At 36.6% G+C, this 15180-nt stretch overlaps 1 pseudogene; it reads right to left on the minus strand.

The window, feature by feature from the left end:
• Positions 1–3828: 3828 nt before the first annotated feature.
• Positions 3829–4746, minus strand: LOC101049343 (olfactory receptor 6M1-like; annotated as a pseudogene).
• Positions 4747–15180: the final 10434 nt, after the last annotated feature.

A 15180-nucleotide genomic window follows, 5' to 3' on the forward strand; every position in this document is an offset into this window, starting at 1 on the left:
TTTGAGATGGAGTCTTTCTCTGTTGCTAGGCTGCAGTGCAGTGGCATCATCTCGGCTCGCTGTAACCTCCACCTCCCGGGTTCAAGCAATTCTCCCACCTCAGCCTCCTGAGTAACTGCGAGTATGGGCATGCACCACCACGCCCAGTTAATTTGTGTATTTTTAGTAGAGGTGGGTTTTCACCATGTTGGCCAGGATGGTCTCGATCTCTTGACCTCATGATCCACCCACCTTGGCCTCCTAAAGTGCTGGGATTACAGGCGTGAGCCACTGCACCCAGCCTGTTAATGTCATTTTTAATTAGTCAGGCTTTAAACAGTTCTTCCTTGATGATTGTATAATTCGAGCCTTTTTTATTTGTGAGGCTGATTTCAAAGGTGCAACTCTTTCAGGCTGCTTACTGGAAACTGAGTCCTATATTACTTTTGGAGTTTTTAAAAATGTATCAACCCTTTATAAGTTTGCCGTATATTTTCTTTTTTAAAAAAATTATATTTTACTTTAAGCTCTGGGATATATTTGTTACATAGGTGCTATGGTGATTTGCTGCACCTATCAACCCATCATCTAGGTCCTAAGCCCGGCATGCATTGGATATTTGTCCTAACACTCTCCCTCCCCTTGCCCCCCACCCTGCTGACAGGCCGTGGTGCATGCTGTTCACCTCTCTGCATCCATGTATTCTTATTTTGCAACTCCCACTTATGAGTGAGAACATGTGATGTTTAGTTTTCTGTTCCTGTGTTAGTTTACTGAGAATGATGGTTCCCAGCTTCATTCATGTCCCTGCAAAGGACATGATCTCATTCCTTTTTATGGCTGCATAGTATTCCATGGTGTATATGTGCCACATTTTCTTTTTCTGATGGACATTTGGCTTGGTTCCAAGTCTTTGCTATTGTAAATAGTGCTGCAGTAAACATATGTGTGCATGTGTCTTTATGGTAGAATGACTTATAATCCTTTGGGTATATACCCATTAATGGGATTGCTGGATCAAATGGTGATTTCCAGTTCTAGATCCTTAAAGAATCGCCACACTTTTCTGCAATGGTTGAACTAATTTATACTCCCACTAACAGTGTAAAAGTGTGTCTATTTCTCCATAGCCTTGCCAGTGAAACAAATTTCCAGGTTGAATCCATAGTATAGCCTTCAAGAAAATAAATTCTGTCAACAACCCAAAGGTGTAGGAAATGGATTATCTGCTAGAGCTTCCAGGAAAGAATGCAGCCTGCTGACATTTTAGCTTGGTAAGACCTGTGTTGGGCTTCTGACTGGCAGAGCTCTGAGATAATAAATTTGAGTTGTCTTAAGCTGCCAAATTAGTGGAAATTTGTTATGGCAGCAATAGTAACCTCATATGGTAACTTTTGATACCATGTCTTAATTATGGTCTGATTATGAGCACAGAGCAGAAAATTACAGGACTGCTTCATTCTTGGTGACTTCTGTCTACCTACTTTTAGTCTTTAAACATTTGTCCACTTCATTATCTTATGATGGACTATGCTCTCTTATAATACTCTGAATTCATTCCTAAGATAGCACTTTCTTTACCTCCTCTTCACTGATTCCATGCCAATTCTTAAGGTTCCTATCTTTGTCCACTCAGCTAGAAAATCTATAACAAGACTAGCCATGATTATTTTTGATCTTAGAGATGACTATTGTCTTCTTCCTCTTCCTACACTCTTTTTAGAGTGCTTACTCCCACAGCACCTACTTAGTGGCTGTGTAGACACAGGGTGATTTGACACATTGCTGACTCACTCTTCTTGCAAATAAGTGAATCAGAAGCGGAAATCTCACTCTAATTGGATCAATCATATCCTCCTCCCAGAAATTTGGATTTCAAACTCAGATCATTTTAAACATGCATCCACTTAAATTTACCACATATCAGTATATTCAAATACATTCAATATCTGTACTCCTATATACTGAATATATATCTATAATTGAATGTATACATATATTTGTGAATGACAAAAGCAGCTGTCTTGCATGTGCACAGAAAAGTAGAAAAAAACACTGCAGAGAGGGAAAAACAGATCAGGTGTATATTAGTTTCTTATGGCTGCTGTAACAAATTACCACAAACTTAGTGGCTTCAAAACAACACTAATGTATTATTTTACAGTTCTGAAGGCAAGAAATCCAGAAACAGTTTCACTGGGCTGCAACCCAGTGTTGGCAGAGCCACACGAGGTTGTGGGAGAAAATCAGTTTCATTGCCTTTCCAGCTTTCAGAGGTTCATTTCTTGATTCATGACCCTCTGTCTCCAAAGCCAGTAGAGCAGCATCACTAAATCCCTCTCTACTTCCATCATCACGTGGCCTTCTTTTTTTTTTTTGTTTGTTTTTTTGGTAGTAAAATCTCCTTTTGCCTAACTCTTATGATGACACTTGGGATACCTGTAGGGCCCACCTGGGTAATCCAGGATATTCCCCTATCTCAAGATCTTTAACTTGATTGCACTTATAAAAATCTCTTTGTCACATAAAATAACATTCACGGTTTCCAGAGGTCAAAACCTGGATATCTTTAGGGGCCATTACTCAGCATACCACAAAGTATATGGAGAAAAATAATACAGAGAACTACAACTCCAAAGAGACCTAAAGAGAAATCAGAGACTTAGAGATAAGGGAATGCTTACCTTGAATCCTTACATTCTTTTTGTTGCTTAGCAGGTCTTGATGTTTCTTATCATCTGGGTTTCCGTATGGTACTTTTGATTATTATGATAAGTACACATTTTACTTAAGCAAGCTTCATTAGTTTTCTGATTTTTTTTTTTTTCCTCAACCAAGTGAATGCTAAGATACTCTCCTCTGTATGATGGCTGTATTGGCCAGTTGCTATAGATGATCAGTCTAGACTCATGGTCAGTTACAGCCTCTGAATAAGTAATTTTCCTTTCAAATCAATTGCCTCTCAGTCCATTCTAATTATATCCCACTCCTGGTCTGCCTTGATCTGCAGGTCTGTGTAACTGTTGCCTTCTGGCTTCAGAAAAAGAAGGTAGCTTCCAGGCTAATTTGGCTTCCCTTCTTAAGTTTCCCTTCCACATTTTATGATATAGCAGAATGCTAAAGGAGTCTGAGGTTCACATATTCTAAATTTCTTCCACTCACCAATGGTGTAGTTTGGGGCAGGATGCTTAACCTTTGTAAACCTCAGTTTTCTCATGTGTAAAATGGAGATAATGATATCAGCTTTCTAAGGTTATTAGAAGGAATAGGTGAAATACATGCATATATATTTAAGCACACTGTACAAACCCTATATTATGTTATTACTTTCCCTTGTTATTGTTATTATTATAATATTTAACTGACAAGGTTGAATTCTTGCAACATCTGAAAAGACTCAGCAGAAGTGTTGGTTTTTAATTATATGTGGTTCAGTTTCTTAGACTATCTTGCTAAGCCTACAACAACAAAAAGAAAAAGCACAACATCCCCATTTTACAGATGAAAAACAAATAGATAGGCTGTCACTTGATTAAAAAAAGTGATAAAGCTAGGCTTAAAATTTAGGTTTTTTTATTTTAGTTTAGAATTTTTTATTAATCCATGATATTGTGACTGTGCAGTTGTTCAATAATAGAGTTCATGCATGTTATTTTCTCTATGGCTGAATTGTCTCTTCTAAACTGTGACTACAATTCTTTGCCTCTGATGTGGCACTGAGTCTATTCACACCTTTCCATATACCTTCAATTTTCTGGTGTCTAAACCTGTCTTTTTCCACACTGAGCTACGGTTGAAAATAACTATTCTGAGCAGAAAAACTTCGTTAAAGTTTTAAGTTCTCCTGTGCTATGAGGACATAATTTTGCTGATTGCTTCTTTCAAGACTTCCTTTACCTTTTCATTTCTGAGACTATAAATGAAAGGATTCAGAAGAGGGGTCACCATTGTGGTGAGGATAGCTGTCACCTTGTCAAAATCCAATGAGTGACTGGTTGGGCCTCACATACATGAAGATGTTGCTCCCATAGGCAATGGAAATGACGGTGATGTGGGAAGTGCAGGTGGAAAAGGCCTGCCGACGTCCTTGGGCTCAGGGGATACCCAGGATGGTAGAGATGATGTAGATGTAGGACATGGTGGTGAGCACCAATGAGGTAAGGCGGACGAGGGAAGATAAGAAGAAGTTTATCATCTCGATGAAACGAGTGTCTCTACAGGATATGTGTAGCAGAGGGGCAATGTCACAGAAGAAGTGATTAATTTCCTTGTAACAAAAAGGCAATCTGGATACCACAATGGTTGGGGACAACACAGACAGGAAGGCTCCAACCCAGCAACCCAGAACTAGTAGGAGGCAGGCCCTGCTGTTCATGATGGTGTAGCGCAGGGGGTCACAGATGGCCACGTAGCGGTCAAAGGACATCACCGCCAGGAGGATAAACTCCACTGTCCCCAAGAAAAATAGAAGTTTGGGTGATGGCGGCCAGCAAAAGATACGGTCTTCTTGTCCTGTAGGAGACAGGCTAATAGCTTTGGGGTAACTGAGGTGGTGTAAAAAATGTCCAAAAGTGACAAATTACTGAGGAAGAAGTACGTTGGGGTTTGGAGGCGATGATGCACCCATATTAGGGAAATGATAGCAATGTTTCCTGTTAGAGTAAGCATGTAAGTAAACAAGAGGACCACAAAAAGGGAAATTTGAAGCTTCTGAAGAACAGGAAAGGCCGTCAGGGTAAACTCAGTCACTGTGGTCTGATTTTGCATGTCCATTGCAGGCAATGAGCTGCACATCTCTGAACAAAAGAAGAAAAGAAAAAATACAAAGATGAAACTCAGCTCAAGGAAGTTTTCAACTCCGAATATCTGTGGTAAGAGTGAAGTATAAAAGGCTTTGTGTGAGAAGTCAAGAGTTATTCATTCACAATCTGCTTTGACTTAATTAAATGTGGTCCCTTGGGTAAAGGACATTATTACTTCTAACTTCAGTATTCTCATATTTAAAAGTTTTGATTGAATGAAATTATCCTTATTGTCCCTATAATTTCGGTCTTTAAGATTTTAGTTTCTTTTACACAATATTCCTTCCTTTCTCTTTTTTGCTCTTCCTGACCAAGGAAAATTCTGTTGCTAAAAAAAGAGGGATACTTAACTGAGAATCTAGTCAATTAATTGAAAAATTGAGAAAAAGAAGGTTAATAAAACTTGAGTTAGGCTGGGCGCAGTAGCTCATGCCTGTAATCCCAGCACTTCGGGAGGCCAATGCGAGTGGATCACCTGAGGTTGGGAGTTGCAGACCAGCCTGACCAACATGGATAAACCCCGTCTCTACTAAAAATACTAAAATTAGCTGGGTGTGGTGGTGTGCGCCTGTAATCCCAGCTACATGGGAGGCTGAGGCAAAAGAATCACTTGAGCCCAGGAGACGGAGGTTGCAGTGAACTGAGATTGCGCCACTGCACTCCAACCTGGTGACAGAGCAAGACTCTGTCTAAAAGAAAAATAAAATTAGTTACTTTTCTCAAAGTTGTTTCAACTTTGAAGGCATCTTCTAAATCAATGAACAGAAACTGTTAAAACTGGCCAAGACAGTCCAATTAAAGGGAATCTATATTTACCTCTACTCACTTTTGTTATTGTTACCATGTTTTGAATATCAGTGTAAGATACAATTAGACACAAGTTATTTGATCAATCAGTCTTTCCCTAAATCTACTTAGTTTTTCTTTGTTTTTACTTTATATAATATAAATGTTTTGATGTCTACACTGTTATGGAACAAGTACATCCATGATATATAATTCATCATTTTTGTAACCTATTTTAAATATTTTGAAAAAAGTCTTACGGGACAATGATTAATTTGTTGTATTGTTGTTGTTCTTTGCCATGTTACATTTATAGGCAGCATCCAAAAAAATAGTCAAAGTTTCCGCTTGCTTTCTCCAACTGATTCTTACAGATTTTTCCAAAGAAGTCTTTTATACTCAACATTTTTTCCCAGTCATTTGAAGAGTAGGTTATGAACAATAGTGCAAAAAACTAGATGCCAAAACATGTATTCGATCTATCAAAAAGATGTATGTGAAACACTCATCCTTAATCTCTGAATACTGCCCAAGTTCACTGAAGATCTATTTCGGTCTGTGTAATTCAGTTGAAGTACTGTCTTGTGGTGTATTATTTTGTGGCTAGTCCTAGTTTCAAGTTAAAACAACCAATTTATATCCTTAAACTAGGTAAAGTTTTTAATGTGGTATGTATAGAACTCCTTTTTCAGGGAGGTCATTTCCTCAGACTCTCTACTTGGGAAAAGTGACTGCCAGAAGCTGGCAGTTATTATTATTATTATTTTTTCCATTTATCCATTCTTTCAGTTAACAGGTTTTTTTTGTTGTTGTTGTTAAGTTTTGTTTTGTTTTTAGCATATGTTATGCATCCTGCAAATTTTCAGGTTCTGGAGTTATATCAGAGGAACAAAAAATACAAAGCAAAAACAAGGCAAGAATGTTAACAGCAAAAAATTTCCCCTATCAAGCTTACCATATAGTTAAGGGAGACAGAAAATTACATAAGTAAAATAAATGCTGTGATCTTGATTGTGGTAAATCTCAGAGCTGAGACTTTTTTCGTAAACATATTTCCATTTGCAAATTCGGCTGTTACTTTTTCTGGTTCTTGTAGTTCGTTTTTGTTCACTACTCATTTTTCTCATGAATCAAGGTATCATTATTATTTTAATAATTGTCTTCATCTTCTCTGTTGTATATAAGAAAATTCTGTTTTTTTACAATTTTTTTTAAACATTTCTAGGTTATTGGTGAGTAAACTTTACAAATGCATAGTGGTTTTTGACCATCTAAGAGTAATTTTCTTTTTTTTACATTGTACTTTAGGTTTTGGGGTACATGTGCAGATCATGCAGGATCGTTGCATAGGCACATATATGGCAAGGTGGTTTGCTGCCTCCATTCCCCCCGTCACCTATATCTGGCATTTCTCCCCAGGTTATCCCTCCCCAACCTCCCCACCCCTCGATGTCCCTCCCTTAGCTCCCCTAAGAGAGTCCAGTGTGTGATGCTTTCCTCCCTGTGTCCATGTGTTCACTTTGTTCAACACCCACCTATGAGTGAGAATACGTGGTATTTGGTTTTCTGTTCTTGTGTCAGTTTGCTGAGAATGATGGTTTCCAGATTCATCCATGTCCCTACAAATAACATGAACTCATCCTTTTTTATGGCTGCATAATATTTTTCAAATGTGAGTGGAATGGAATAACTAAGTAGCAGAGCTCTTTTTACTTCTTTAACATCCTTGGTCCCAGTTTCTAACTCCATGAGTATTGGTCTTCTCCATATTCCTTCCCAGTCTAAATATTTATTTGTTTTTCATGAGGTCAGGCACCATGTCTATTTAATATCTCATTCTTTGAGCACAGAAGGTGCTCACTGACTTACTAAATAAATAAATCAGAATTGGGGAAGCTTCTCCCTTAAGTATGGAGTTGCAGCTGTCCCAAGGGTAAGCAATGGTAAGCTCTGTAACCTGTATTTTTATATATCAATACAGACTTTTATCATAACTTGTACTTTGTTGGTGTGTTTTTCTTTGTCTAGTTATCAGGATCTGAGTAGTTTTGGAAAACTGATTCCTGCAATCTTAATGCTGGGCTTGGGAAGGAACTCAAACACCACAGTGCCTAATCAAGATCTTTCATAGTTTAGAGGTGGGAGACAAAAAGGGAAAAGTGTATGATAAAAGGAGAAGTTCACAATAGTGAGGTGCATTATTCCACTTCTTCTAGTAATTCTTCAAATTGTTACAAGGTGGGGTGGGCTGTTTAATTATATTTTAAGTTATTAAAGAATCCAAAGAGTAATATCTATCGAAATAGGCTCTTGGTACCAGTAGAAACTCTTTTTATTGTAAATATTCTAGTGTTCTCTCCTCTCTCTACAGCTCTTTTGCCCAGAAAATAAACTTCCACACTATTAACTACTGCGCAAAGTGCATAACTATACCTGGTTAGACAAGTAATAATGTTGTTGAGGTATAATACAAAAATAGAATAAAACACACTATGCAGACAAGGAGAAACACTTTAGAATTCTCCTGCATTTCCCCCTTTCTCCCTTCATCACTGATATCACTGAAGATTGACAGATATCTTAAGGCAGAATAATGAAGATTTTCATACAGCTGCCTACTGTCCCAGTGTTCCTTTCATTTGTCTAGTTAATTTCTTTATAACATCCTTAATGTCTTACATTTTGTTTTTCTTGCTAGGTAGTCTTTTAGGACCCTGACAGGAGCTTGATTCCCCTCTGGTATTTTAAAAATTGAACAACTCAGGCTTTTCAAAAGTGTTATACCATTTTTAAACAATCAAAACCTGCAGTTGTTGAAAACAAATGGAGTTGCTATTTGTTATGATCGTCATAAAAAATGTATCACTAAGGGAAAAAAATTATATTTTGAGCTTTCTATTTTGTTGTGCTTTGGGTCAAATACAGGGCTCTGAGATGTAGCATCGCTCTCCTTTGTGGAGTCTCTTAACCTCTGAAAGGAACCTGGCCTTTTTAAGGTTATCTCAGGGCACTCAGGACCTCATCATATCGAGGAAGGAAGGCTCTGGGCTCTCTGCACTGTAACGACCCGTGTGCAACAACTTAGGCTTTTATTTTTGGGGGCATTTTTTTCCCTCATTAACATTGCTGTGGATCCTTAGAAATTGCATAAAATTGCACATGTAAAGATTTAAGAATTAGTCAGGAAAATATGGCATAATAGGAAAAAGTATAGAAGGTTTTAGAATCAATGATGTGCTATATATTTTTTGTTCAGTCACCTGTAGCTTTATAATCTTTTAATTGGACTCTTAAGCCTCCTGAGGTTTATCTTCCTCATCTCTAAAATGATGACAATAGTAATGCTAGATTCAAGGTCCTAAGACAGTGCCTACCACAGTGATTTGTATCTAGTAGATACTCACTAAATATTTGTTAAGAAAATAGGATTGGGAAAGGGTGAACAGAAATGAAATAAGATGTGATGCAGGTGGGGGCTTAGAGATAACTCAAGTTCTTTACTATCAGTAAAATGTAAAAAGTTTGTTACTGAAGTATATTAACATATTTACATACTTATGATAAAGATATGACATTTGACATCCTCCCTCATAAAGTATTTGAAATAATGGTAATTACATTTTAATTTATAAAACCACCCATAAACAAGTTTAAGTGACACTCAGACTGTTTAACATATAAATACAGATAATTACATGACACAGTATACTTATGTTACACAGCTTTTAAAACAATTGGTAATTTCTTCATTCATGTATGTTAAGAAACGTGAATGTCAAGTTTTTTTTCCTACTCCATACCATTCATTATTCTCTAAATGCTTTCACTGCTCCAATTTTGAATTCTCTGTAAACCTACCTGTGTCTTAGCTGAGACTTTTCCCTATACCACACTTAATCCCCTTTGCAGAACCATACCGAGTGGTTATTCAATTTTGGCTTGAATACTTTTTACAACCTCTAATTCCTTTTCCCAGTTTTTTTTCTTAGTCCCATTGAGGAAGTCTAAGTCTTGATTTATACTAACTCCAAGTGTTATATTACTATTTAATCATTTTATCCTACATATCTAGTATATCTCAAACTTGGACTATTCCTCTGACTTTCAAGGACTACATTTTTGCCAAAAGGATTTCGGTTTGGTAATGAATCAAGACATTAGACACAATTGAATTAAGCATAGGTCCTTGACTTCTATTTTAGGTCACTGGTAAAATGAAAGCTTCTCAACTCTCAGATATTTTTTCCCAGTGGTAGGAATGTGATAGCCTGTCTATTCAGTCAGTTTCTGTTTCTTCAGTGGCTCCATCTAGAAAACTGAAATTTTTCAAGCCCATAGAATGTCAGGTTAGAAGAAAACTTAAAGGGCATATGAGCCAACTTTGTCCTTAAAAGTTCTACAATATCTTCAACAAGTTGTTGTCCAGTGACATTAAACTCACTACTCTTAAATCATCTTATTTTAGTTTAACATTCTTGTTAGAAAATATTATATTTGTATTCAGTAAAGTAATCTCTTTACCTTCAGCATTTTGTTTAGGTATTCCCGTTTATTCATCAGGCATATTGTGACTTTATTTTAGATACATCTATCTTACTTGCTCTACCCAGAAAATAATATGACCTTCCCTGTATTACGGTGATTACAATTGTGATCTTTAATGATTTTTTTGTTTACCTTTAGTGATCTGGATTAGAATGTCTCTTGGGACTATTGCATAAAAAGTTTATTATTACTGTAATCAAAGAATGTTAGAATTGAGGTAACTCATCATAGCTAAAAAGTTAAGGTTTCCTGGAAAACTCCCTTGGGTGTTTTCAGGAAAAACTTAAGAGAGCTGCTTTACCTCAGGGAAATAGAAACTTGGAAAACTTTAAAAAAAAATCTGAAATGTTCACAATATCTTAAAATAGACTTCCAGCTGCTCTTCAAAGTGAGATTATTTACATACATTTATATCTATGTACATATTTTAAAATCCATTTATTGAGATATTCTTTATACATAAGTAATTTAAAATGTATACTTTGTTAAATTTTGACAAATATACAGTCATGTAGCCACTGTCATCACCATAACAATGTTTTTAAAATATCTCCATTACCTTAAAACGTTTTCTTGTGCCCTTTTGTGGTAAATGCTTTTTTTTTCCCCACTCCAGCTCCTGAAAACCACTGGCTTGTTTCATACCACTGTAATTTTGAATTTTCTGAAATTTTACGTAAATGGAATCTTATATAGCATATAGTATTTTGTGCCTTGTTCCTTTCACTGAAGTTGATGGTTTGACATTAATCCAAATGATTCAGGCATCAGTAGTTTCTGCCTTTGTACTCTTGACGATTATCAATTACATAGATTGCATAGATGTACCACAGTTTGTTTATTCATCAGATAATAGGCACTTGCGTTGTTTCAAATTTTGGAATAGAGAAGCTATGTAAAACATAGAAACTATATTATGAATATAGCTTCTATGAACATTTGAGTTTCTGTTTTTGTGTGAATATTTGTTTTTATTTGTCTTGAATACGTTCTTAAGAGTGGACTTACTATGTTGTATGGTAAGTGTATGTTTAGCTTTATAATAAATTGTTAAAGTCTATTTCAAAATCGTTCTACCTTTTTTCTGCCTATCAACAGTGTATGAGAGTCCTGTAGTTTCTCATTGTTGCCAACATTGGTGTTTTAATCTCTTTAATTGTAGCCCAGCTAATTTCATTTTTAGCTTGCATTTCTCTAATGATTAACGGTGTTGTGGATCTTTTCATTTATTTTTTTCTGTTTGTATATAATAATTGTTGAAGTGTCTGTTCAAATATTTTGACCAACTTTAAAAAATATATCAGGTTGTTTGTCTTCTTAGTGAGCTGTAAAATTTTAAAATATATTTCAGTTAAAGTTATTTATTGGACTCATGTTTTGCAAATGTTTTCTCCCAATATATGGCTTTTACTTTTCTTCTCAGAAAAGTTTCTTAGATGTGATTCAACTGAAAAGCATTGCTATTTCATTATATTAATGATATAATGTTGATATCTCAATCTGAAGATCAAGATAAGATTGAATTTCAAATGCTAGTTAATCATATGACTAGTGAGTGCCTGATCAACCTGGTTGAAGTATAGAGCCCAGCAAAACAATACAGTTCTTAAAATTACCTGGGGTGTAATATAGTTTAGATTATTTTTTTAAAAGAACTTCCATTTTAGGTTAAGGGGTATATGTGCAGGTTTGTTATATAGATAAATTGCATGTCACAGAGGTTAAGTTTACAGATTATTTCATCACCCAGGTAATAAGCATGGTACTAGATAGGGAGTAGTTTTCCCCTCCCCTCCCTCCTCCCACTTTTCACCCTCAAGTAGGCCCTAGTATCTATTGTTCACTTCTTTGTGTCTATATGTACTTAGTGTTTAGCTTCCTCTTATAAGTGAGAACATGCAAATTTGGTTTTCTATCCCTGTGTTAGTGTGCTTAGGATAATTGCCTCAGCTCTATCTACATCGCTGCAAAAAACATGATCTTGTTCTTTGTTATGGCTGCATAGAATTCATGATGTACCACATTTTCTACATAGTGTCTACTATTGCTGGGCATTTAGGTTTATTCCATGTCTTTGCTATTGTGAATAGTGCTACAAGGAACATATAAGTTCATGTGTTTTTATGGAAGAGTGATTTGTACTCCTTTAGGTATGTAACTAATAATGAGATTTCTGGGTCAAATGGTATTTCTAAGTTTTTTTATTATACTTTAAATTCAGGGGTGCATGTACAGATTGTGCAGGATTGTTACATAGGTATACACATGCCATGGTGGTTTGCTGCATCCATCCCCCTGTCATCTACATGGTATTTCTATTTTAAGTTCTTTGAGAAATTGCCAAACTGCTTTCCACAGTGGCTGAAGCCCTTGATTTTAATTAGGTCCCATTTGTGAATTTTTGTTTATGTTACAATTGCTATTGATGTCTTCATCATGAAATCTTTGTCTGGTCCTATATGCAGAATGATATTTTCTAGGTTTTCTTCTGGGGTTTTCAGAGTTTTAGCTTTTACATTTAAGTCTTTAATGCAATAGAGTTGATTTTTGTATATGGTGTAAAGAAGGGGTCAGTTTCAATCTTCTGCATATGGCTAGTCAGTTATCCTAGCACCATTTATTGAATGGGGAGTCATTTCCTCATTGCTTATTTTTGTCAGGTTTGTTGAAGATCAGATGGTTGTGATACAGGAATTAAGAAGAAATTACTTAGGCAGATAGTAAGGGTATGGGAGTCCTCGGTAAGTCTTTTTTTTTTTTTTTTTTTTTTTAATGAGAAGCAGTCTCAAATCATTGTGTAACAAAGAGCTGCCTGTAAAGTCGAGCTGCAGACATAGACAAACAAGCTGGGAGCTTGCAAGTGTGAATGCTGCTAGGAACTAAGGACTAGACACGTTCAAGATGGAAGCTCCATCTTCCCTTCTCTGCCAGTTGTGTACAGTAAGGAGCAGACAAGATGGTGCCGATCAACTGGAAAGTCATTTGCATAATAAGAGTAGGGTGGGTGACCAGCCTTCCCTGCATGCTTTGTAAACCTCATATCTGATCACACCAATCTGTGAGCCCTATGTAAATCAGACACCACCTCCTCAAACCTGACTATAAAATCCAGTGCATTCACTGCTAGCAGGTACTTTCTGCTCAGAGACCCCTGTCTGTATAGGGAAAGTGGTTTCTCTTTCTCTTCTCTTCTATCTGTTAAACCTCTATTCCTAGACTCCTTGTGAGTGCCTCTGTCCTAAATTTTCTTGGCACAGGACTACAAACCCCAGGATATATACCCTAAACAATGTAGCTACTTCAGTTTTTGGTATGTATCTTTGGGTCTCATTTCTGGGTCTGTTCCATTGGTCTATGTGTTTGTTTTTGTACCTGTACCATGTAGTGTTGGCTACCATAGCCTTGTAGTGTAGTTGAACTTGGGTAATGTGATGTCTCTAGCTTTGTTCTTGCTTAGGATTGTCTTGGCTATTTGTGTTCTTTTAGGTTCCAAATGAATTTTAAAATGTTTTTTTTCAAATTCTGTAAAGAATATCATTGGTTGTTTGATAGGAATAGCATTGAATCTGTAAATTGCTTTGGGCAGTATGGGCATTTTAACAATATTGACTCCTCCTATCCATGAGCATGACTTCTCATTGTTCAGCACCGACTTATGAGTGAGAACATGCAGTGTTTAGTTTTCTGTTCTTGTGTCAGTTTGCTGAGAATGATGGTTTCTAGTTTCATCCACGTCCCTGCAAAGGACATGAACTCATCCTTTTTTATGGTTGCATAGTATTCCATGGTGTATATGTGCCACATTTTCGTTATCCAGTCTATCATTGATGGGCATTTCGGTTGGTTCCAAGTCTTTGCTATTCTAAACAATGCCAGTGCCACAGTGAACATATGTGTGCATATGTCTTTATAATAGAACAATTTATAATCCTTTGGGTATATACCCAGTAATGGGATTGCTGGGTCAAATGGTATTTCTATTTCTAGATCCTTGAGGAATTGCCACACTGTCTTCCACAAGAAATGCAGATCAAAACCACTCTGAGATACCATCTCACTAATCAGTTTTTAAAACTTGTCTCTGCCATATTGGCTAGGAGAATTAAATATTTTGCCTCTTATCATAGTCAAGATTATTTAAAAGGAAGCATTTTAAGCTAGTGAAAGCTCCATATTTTCTACTCTTTTATGTGATGACATGTTGTGACTTTTATATGAATGATCTCATTTAAGAGCACAAGTGTCATGTAAGATAAACAGCAGAAATTCCTGCCATCATTTTAGCGATGAGCAAGCAAAAAGCTTAGTGAGGTAATGTAACTAATCTAATTCCATGGACATTTAGTAGCTGAACAAATATTAGACATTAGCTTTTATAACTCAGGATCTGTAATTTTTCTGCCATTCTATGTTACTATGTGAAAAATATTTCAAAGACCATGGGGACATAGAATCTTTACTTTTTCCCCCCTGGCTTTCATATCAAGGTTATAATACTTCACTGTTAGTGGTGTGTGATGCTTATTCATCCTGCCTACATAATCTGAGGCTCAGCCACACTTCTGTGCCACTGTTCACATGAACAAGGCGCCATACAGAGGCAGCATAGCTTAGATGTCCTGAAGTTGCTTAGTGTCATGTCCCTTTGGAATGTGGTGACACAATTCTGCAAATTGACTCGCTCCATACTTTAGCTTTTAATTTTCAAGCTATAAATGTGGGGATTCAGAAAAGAAGTCACTACTATAGTGAGGACAGCGGTCACTTTGTCAAAATCCAGCTAATAGCTGTGGTTAGGCCTCACACACATGGAGATGGAGTTTCTGTATGCAATAAATATGATGGTGATGTGTGAAGCACAGGTAGAAAAGGTCTCCTGACATCATTGGGCTGAGGGGATACATGGGAAGAAATGATGTAGGTGTAGGAGGTGGTATTAAGCACTAGTGAGGTCAGATAAAGGGAAGCTTATCCTCTCAATGAAAGGAGTATCAATACAGGCCACCTACAGTAAAGGGGCTAATTTACCCACAGAAGATGGGACTAATTTTTTCAGTATAGTCTGGTA

This window comes from Saimiri boliviensis, chromosome 6, assembly GCF_048565385.1.
Source record: "Saimiri boliviensis isolate mSaiBol1 chromosome 6, mSaiBol1.pri, whole genome shotgun sequence".
Taxonomy (NCBI): Eukaryota; Metazoa; Chordata; class Mammalia; order Primates; family Cebidae; genus Saimiri; species Saimiri boliviensis.